This window comes from Mesocricetus auratus, unplaced genomic scaffold (assembly GCF_017639785.1).
Source record: "Mesocricetus auratus isolate SY011 unplaced genomic scaffold, BCM_Maur_2.0 Super-Scaffold_100006, whole genome shotgun sequence".
NCBI lineage: Eukaryota > Metazoa > Chordata > Mammalia > Rodentia > Cricetidae > Mesocricetus > Mesocricetus auratus.
Window position 1 is genome coordinate 105,588,034 of NW_024429190.1, and position 8,534 is coordinate 105,596,567.

General features: G+C 48.9%; 1 long non-coding RNA gene across 1 annotated transcript; it reads right to left on the bottom strand.

Annotated features, from left to right (window-relative positions):
- Positions 1-227: 227 nt before the first annotated feature.
- On the bottom strand, positions 228-3,641 carry LOC121140969. The gene is made up of 3 exons (XR_005877938.1): positions 3,585-3,641; positions 2,733-3,284; positions 228-1,547 (listed from the first exon to the last, which is right to left on the bottom strand). It is a non-coding gene; the product is annotated as an uncharacterized LOC121140969 (long non-coding RNA).
- Between the last annotated feature and the right edge of the window lie 4,893 nt (positions 3,642-8,534).

Genomic DNA, 8,534 nt, shown 5'->3' on the forward strand with positions numbered 1-8,534 from the left:
GTTAAGAGCACTGACTGGTCTTCCCTTCTGAAGGCCTTGAGTTCAATTCTCAGCAACTACATGGTGGTTCACAACCATCTATAATGATATCTGGTGCCTTCTTCTGGTGTGCAGACATGCATGCAGATAGAGTACTGTGTACATAATAAATAAATCTTAAAACAACAACAACAACAAAAAAAACAAAAACAGAAAACTCACCTCGTGGTGCTGGCACATACCTTTAATCCCAGTACTTGGGAGGCAGAGGCTGGAGAATCTCTGTGAGTTCAAGACCAGCCCTGTCTACAAAGTGAGCTCCAGGACAGCCAGGGCTACACAGAGAAACCCTGTCTCGAAAAACCAGCAAACGAAATAGAAAATCAAACCCAACAAACAAAAACCAGAAACTCAGTATGTATCCTGGCAGGTTTAGAACTGTCTCTGCAGAACAGGCTGGCCTCAGACTTGCAGTAATCCTCCTGCCTCGGCCTCTTAAATGCTGAGATTTCCAACTAAAACACCTTTTGAACAAGTCCAAGTCCAAGACTATCTTCTGTGGGAGGAAAATGATTGCCAACTGCTCTTCAGAGCACAGTTTGGGGTCTTCCAACCTGTAAAGGATTTTCTTGGGGTTTATTTTAATCATTGTTTTCTGCTGGGGTCAAGAGCCTCCCAGTTGTCCTTTTTTCCTCTCTGGAAAACATGCTAGGGATTTTGTTCCCATGGGAAGGATGGGATGAAAAATCTGGTCCCTAGGATGACTCCATAGCTATTTAACCAATTACTGGGGGTTTAGGCAATGTTCCCACTGTTCTCAAGCCTGTGCCAGTAAACTCCCAGCTCCTAGCGTACAGGCCTCCTCCTGGGATCACAGCAGCCCACAGTTTGCACATTAATCTTTTCTCTGGCTGCAAAGAGTCCACGGATTGAGTTTAGGGGTGGGGATTGTAGCCTGGGCCATAATTAAGAGTACCATGCAGTAGCTGCGAGATGTCACACAAGCAAACTTTACTCTGTGCCTCAGTTCCCATTCCTGTAAAGTGGGAGGTGTCAGAGTGGAGCTTGGGGGAGATCAGTTGGAAGTGTTCGGAGCAGTCTGTGCTCCGCTGGGGTTAGCTCTGTCCTTCCCGCCTCACTTCCTGGAACAGGCTTCCTCTGGGGTCCAGCTGCTCCCCTCCCCAGCTCCGGAGCTGCGGCTGGCCAGTCTGCAAGGACCTAGAGGGCTACTGGGTGAGTTTCAACCTCTGAGGCATTGACTGGCCAGTCTCCAGGTCAGCTGCAGTTTTACTGCTCGGAACCAAATGGCCTCCATCACAGGGAGGAGGCCCCAAATCTCTCATGCCCGTGCTGGTTTGGAGGGTGTGACCTCTACGTCACCTCCAGCTCCCACAGGGCCTCCAGTACTTGGGGTGGCAGTGTGCTCTGCAGCATCCCTCGCTGAGTTTAAGGTGTCCCAGTCCGGCCACATGCACTGTGGGGCGCACTGGAAACACAAGCTTGCAGCAGTCCAAGGGAAGGTGCCCCCGGTGCTCCTCTGAAGTTGGAATCCATTGAGTCTTCTGATCCTGAAACACAGTGTCACCACTTGTAACTCTCCCAGCATCTTGTCCCCCCTCTGGGCCCTCTCTTCATGTTTCTCTTTTAAAAAAATATTTTTTGAGAATTTCATACACAAGCACACTGTATTTACATCATTTCTACTCTTCCTTCTCCTCCTTCAATTTTTTCCATGCCCCTCTTGCCCTCTGGAATTCATTACCTCTTTTTCTACAATTACTATTCTCTCTCTCTCTCTCTCTCTCTCTCTCTCTCTCTCTCTCTCTCTCTCTCTCTCTCTCTCTCTCTCTCTCTCTCTCTCTCTCTCTCTCTCTCTCTCTCTCTCTCTCTCTCTCTCTCTCTCTCTCTCTCTCTCTCTCTCTCTCTCTCTCTCTCTCTCTCTCTCTCTCTCTCTCTCTCTCTCTCTCTCTCTCTCTCTCATGTCCTGCCCCTATGGGCACCATTGTGCCCAGACTGGTAGCAGCTCATCTCTTCTGCTCGAGATGCTGTCACAGGGTTCTAGTGCTACCACACCGGGTCTCTGCATCCTTAACCACCCAAGATGAGAAAAAAAAGCCCATTATCCACCCATAGGGGACGCTGTAGAGACACTTCCTGCTGTGACCCTGGCAGTTCCTTGGCCTTCTTTATCCCTTTGATACAGGATTCCCATGCAGAAGAGTGGCCCTTTAAATTGTGTTGCTGGGCTGGAGAGGTGGCTCAGAGGTTAAGAGCACTGACTGCTCCTCCAGGGGTCCTGAGTTCAACTCCCAGCAACCACATGGTGGCTCACAACCATCTGTAATGAGATCTGGTGCCCTCTGCTGGACCATATACGTACTGTATGCAGAATAAATAAAAATTAAAAAAAAAAAGTGTGTTGCTTCTTACTGTCGTCCTGAGTTGGGCAACCATCCGTACTATTAAATCCCAGATCATTTTCACCCCCAAATGAAAATGCACGCCCATTAAGCCGCCAGTTGCCGATGCCCCACAGCCCTCCGCTCTTGCATTCATCGGATTACCCTCTGGGTCAGTGGAACGTGCCTATTTCAGACATCCATGTAAGTAGAATGCTTTAAGAAAAAAAATTGACCTTTTCTGGATGGCTTTTGCACTCTCCCCGATGTTTTCTAGGCTTGTCTGTGCTGTACTAGTACCAGCAATTTCTTCCTTCTCCTGGATGAATATTAACCCCCCCCCCCCACACATACCATTTCATGGAGTTCGTAGTCACCACCTTTTGTAGTGTGAGTACTGTTACCATGAGCATCTGTGTACATCCAAGTCCCGTTTTTGGTGCTTCTGGGTAGATCCTTATTGCTGGATCATGTCATAATTCTGTCTGACTCTTTTTGTTTGTTTTGTGTTTGAGACGGGGTTTCTCTGTGTACCCCTGGCAGTCATGGAAACCATTCTGTAGACCAGACTGGTCTCGATCTCAGAGATTGGCTTTCTTCTGCCTCCTAAGTGCTGTGATTAAAGGTGTGCGGCTCCACCACTGCTCAGCTTCTGTCTCACGTGCTAAACAACCTCCAGAATGTATGTAATGGTTGCATCATTTCCAGGGGCGGTGTGGAGGCTCCAACTTCTCCGCATCCTCCCTAGTCCTCGTAGATGTAAGGAGGTATTTCACCGTGGTTTTGATTTTGCGTTTCCCTGATACGGGTCGGTATGTTTCGGATGCCTTCGGGTGACTCATCCATCCTCTCTGGAGAAATGTCTAATTGGATTATTTGCTCATCAGAAACAGAATTAGTTTTCTCCTGGGGGGAGGAGACAGGGTGTTATTCCCCTTGCCTAAGTTTGCCTCAAACTCCCTATGTTGTAGCTAAGGATGACCTGGAACTTCTGATCCTCCTGAGGGTTGGGATTATAAGTGTGTACCACCATACTTGGTTTATGAGGTTCTGGGGTCAGATCGCAGGCAAGCATTCTGCAAACTAACTAAGCTACTTTGTGTGTGTGTGTGTGTGTGTGTGTGTGTGTGTGTGTGTGCTCGTGTGTGCGCTCAGGGAGTGGGGTGGTCTGCTTGTATGTGTACATATGTTTGCTACTATACTCACCTATGTGTGAACATGCAGAGGTCTGGAGGTCAATGTCAGGTGTTTTCTTCTTCTCTTCCCACTTCATTTTCTAAAAATTTTATTCATTTATTTAGTTTGGTTTGGTTTTTCAAGACAGGATTTCTCTTGTGAAGCAGTCCTGGCTGTCCTGGAACTCTCTCTGTAGACCAGGCTGGTCTGGAACTCACAGAGATCTGCCTGCCTCTGCCTCCCGAGTGCTGGGATTAAAGGCCTGCGTCACCACCTACCAGCTGTTTTTTTAATTTCTAATTTCCACTGGTGGGTTGATTAGTGTGTTTGTGTAGAGGTCAGAGGACAGTTTTCTGCAGACGATGGTTATTTCCTTCTACCATACAGGCTCTTTGGGGCGAACTCGGGTTTATCAATTTGAAGCAGGAACCTTGACCTGCTGAGCAATCTCTCCGGGCCCTCACTTTATTTTCTGAGACAAGATTTCTCAATGAAACTTCTCAGCTAGACTGGCTGGCCATGGAGTCCTGACTTTCCTGTTTCCTCTGCCCCAGAACTGAGGCTATAGACACAGCTAGCACACCCAGAGTCTATGGGTGCAGCCATCCACATGCTCGCACAGCCAGCACTTTCTCTGTGGAGCCATCTCTTCAGGACCTACCTTGTCTTTTTATTAAAGAGCAAAATGTCTTCCTATCCTGCGGGCTGCCCCTCGCTGCCTTGATAGCGTGTCTAGGAACACAAAAGATTTTCATTCTCACAGTCTCTCTTGTCTACTGGGTGGCCACGTGAGCCTTTGGTGTCGTATCCAGGACGTAAATCGTTTCCCCTCCGTTCAGATCCTTTCCATCTGCTGAGCTCCAGATCCTTCCTCGTGTTTGCAAGCCTTGCTTCTAATGCTTGCCTCTCTTGAACAAGTTTATCTGTCTCCGATAACAAATTCCCCAGAGGTAGTGGCCGGTCCTGAAAAAAAAAAACAAGCGAACAGTATGCAATTAATTAAAGCTTTTAATGATGGCTGTTGACGATGACCAAGGGTCACCAAGGTCTCCCCTGGGTCTGCTTCACGCTGCAGAATAAATCCATTTTATGGTCACAGAAGACGACCCTGAGATAGGGGACACCCTGGCATAGAGTAGAGGGGAATCCAAAGATACTATCCTACTTGAAACAAGACCACCATCCAACCTGGCTTCCTGTCAAGTTCAGGGCAATGCTTTTGCTGGGATAACAGTGTGGGCTCCTGCTCCAAGAGAAAAAAAATAACCAAAAAAAAAAAAAAAACCGTGGCACCTGTGCAGGATCAGGGCCCAGCGTTTGGACCCAGGCTTGAGCGGTGGGAGGCTCAGGAAAGCGCTGCTTAGCTCCTAGTCTCAGATGCTCGCTCTGCCAGCTGGAAATTGGAACCTGTCCCTACAGGGATGTTCCCAGATCAGTTAAGAGCCTTCGCCAGAGCACAGGAGCCCACAGCGTGGTAGCCTCAGCTTTCTGGTCTTCTGTCCGCGAGAGGCCCACTGTGCGTCTGGACAGTATTTCAAGTTCTGCCCTAGCCTCCGTCCGAGCCAGCATACCTGTTTGACTCCGAGGCCCCGAGGAGAGTCAGAGCTGGTCATGTTGGATCGCCACTTAACAAAGGTGTGACGCAGAGGAAAAGAAAAATCTTGTGCAACTGAGAAAACGAGGTGGCAGCAGCATTTCCGATAGCGGTGCGAGCACGTGAGGCAAGACACGCAGCGGCCAGGTGCGCCACAGACAACAGCTGACCGGGTAGAGCTCACGATGCTGGAGGCCAAGAATTCACATTGCATGCCAGCAAGCCCCAGGTGCCACTCTCAGCCTGAGACTGAAGGCCTGAGAATCCAAAGCTCTGCTTGCCTCAGTCTGATCGTCTCTGCTTCAAGAACACAGCCAGAATCGCCTCAGTTTACAAACCCAGCCGCTCAGCGGCTCTTCTCAGCAGGTCCCGCATCCCTTGCCTGGATTTCTGCCGTGGCTGTTGCCCAGTGCTCATCTTCCCTTGCCGGCTTCCAGTCCAGCTCAGATCACGCCACTGCACTCGGGACCCTCGGGAATCTATCTCTCCACCCCACGCCCAGTAAGGGCTTCCATCTTTGCAGCGACTCATGAAGCTCAGCATTGTTCTCAATTGTCCCCTGCCACCCTCTCTACCCTCCACCGGGCTCCTTCGTTCTTCTTTACGTCCCCTGGAAACTTGAAACGCAGTTCTACCTTGCGACCCCTGACGTCCCGATTTCTGGCCGTGGATCGCCTTCCTCCTGCTGTTTCCAGGCTTTGCTTTGTCCCCGGCTTTATTCCGTTCTTCATCAGCGGGTTCTCAGAGAGTGACGGAGGACGCCCTTCTCTCATTGGTTGTTGAATAAAACACGGCTGGCCAATAAGGCAGGAAGATAGGCAGGACTAGGAGATGAGGAGAATTCTGGGCAAGGAAGGCAGAAGAGGACACTATGTAGACCAGGGAGATAGGATGCACCAGGCCTCTCCGGTAAGACAGGACCACATGGAAATACTCAGATTAATAGTTATGGGTTAGTAGTTAAGACGGAGCTAGCCAGTAAGAAGCCATAGCCATCGGCAAACAGTTTATATAGCTCTGTGTATTTACTTGGGACCGAGAAGGGCGGTGGGACCTGGCGGGACATGAAACATCTCCAGCAACAAGAGAGGCTCTCCCAGTGGCTTCATCAAAAACAATTCTTGACTTGATTTTTTTTCTGAGATAGTGATTCCCTATTTTTGTTGTTGTTGTTGTTTTGAGACAGGATTTCTCTATATGTATCTCTGGCGTTTCTGGAAATCTCTCTGTAGACCAGTGTTGCACCTGCCTGTGTAGCCTGTATCCGAGAATGTAGCGAGGTGGTCAGGATAGATGACACAGAGATCGGTCGGTTGTGTTAAGAAAACTTTATGCTCCCTAAGTCGGCTTAGGAGAGCTCCCCAAGAAAAAACGCTTCCCTTTTAAAAGACTTCTGCCATCCATCTACACACACAATTCTCCAACCGAGCTCTCACATACCTCTCACAGCTCTCCCAGACTTCTCACCCTCCTGGCTGGTGATTTAATCTCTGGCCCCAGAATCAGGGAGACACAGCAGGGAGCAGGAAGAACCATCTAGCCTTAGAGGGGATCAAAGTCATGGTGTTTCAGTGAGTTGAGCCCTTATCTGAGCCCTATCAAGAGCTTTATAGCACTGAATTGTTTTCAGTAAACATTATCTCGCAGCTGCCTGCTCCCAGGCTGATGGAGGGGTGGGTTTCCGGCCAGGGTCTGTAATCCCCACAGACCGGGCTGTCCTCGAATTTAGAAACCTGTCTGCCGGAGGCAGAGGCAGGCAGATCTCTGTGAGTTCGAGGCCAGCCTGGTCTACGGAGTGAGTTCCGGGACAGGCTCTAAAACTACACAGAGAAACCCTGTCATATCCATCCCAACTCCTGCCCTCTGCCTTGGTCCCCCTTAACATGTCGCCCCTCCCCCATTTCATGCCTTTTCTTTTTCGTTTTTAAATAACACACTGAGTCCGTTTCTCCTTTTTTCTTTCTTTCTTTTTTAGTCACACACTGAGGTCAATCTGTGCTGCCTGATGGAATGTTGACTAATCTTGTTGGCTTGATCTTGGCAGGTAGCCACAGCTGCAATGAGCTCATGTGTGCAACGGCTGAGCCGGGTCGAGGAGACAGCATTTCGCAGCCTCCCCATTCATTCTCCAGCTCTTACATTCTTTCCACCCTCTCTTCCCCGACGTTTCCTGAGCTTTAGGGGAAGGACTGACACAGAGGTCCGTTTAGCACTCAGTATTCACTGTTCTTAGCACTTTGGCCACTTAATGGGTCTCTGCAGTAAGTGATGACCACTGAAGAGAGAAGCTTCTTTGGTTTGAGGTTGAGACAAGTATTCATTCTCTATCTATCTACCTATCTATCTATCTATCTATCTATCCATCTATCTACCTATCATCTATCTAATCAACTATGTCTGTCTGTCTGTCTATGATGGGGATTGTCTTTCTGTATATATGTTTCTCTTATTGGTTGATGAAGAAAACACTGATTGGCCAATAGCCAGGCAGGAAGCATAGGCGGGGCTCCCAGACCAGGAGAAGGCTGGGGAGAGAAGGCTGGGGAGAGAAGGCTGGGGAGAGGCCTTTAAGAGACGACATGCTGCTGAAGGAGTAACATGCTAGCTTATGGGTAAGCCACAGCCTCGTGGCAACACATAGATTAATAGAAATGGGTTAGTAATTAAGACAGAGCTAGCCAGTAAGAAGCCCTAGCTATTGGCCAACAGTTTATAAATTCTTATAAGTCTGTGTGTGTCTATTTGGGGCTAATCAACTGTGGGACCAGGTGGGACAGAAACTTCCATCCATCCATCCACCCATCTAAACATAAATGTTTAAGAACATGTACACTTAGCAAGATAACAATTGTAGGTACTGCCTTAGGCCTATGACTGTCCTAGTCATAGGCATGTGACAACGCCTATGTTACCAGCTCTGAGTTCCTTCTCTGGCTCAAATCCAGTTAAAACCAGCTGGTTACCCTCATAACCTTCATGCCACTATTGCACCAATGGGTACATCTTTCCCGATGGGTTCCTATTGGAGCATGCTGGGTTTGCTGCTGGGTGACAATCATTGATGGCTTTTCTCCCCCAGTGATGCACAAAGCACATTTCAGGTCTATGACATTTAGCCATCGGGAAGGATATTCTCAGTCAGTTCCGGCTTGGTTTCTCCGTCTTGGAACCAGTGTGTGTGTGTGTGTGTGGTGTGTTCAGCAATGGGCCTCACCAGTACCTTTCTAATAATGCTGTTGATTACATGAAGCAGAGACCCTGTGAATTTGGATGAATGAGTAACTCCTCTCTCGTCCAGACCAAGCCCACACAGCAGCCAGTGCCCTGACAGAGGAGTACATGGCTCACACCACTTCTTCCCTTACGACCTTACCACCAACAACCCT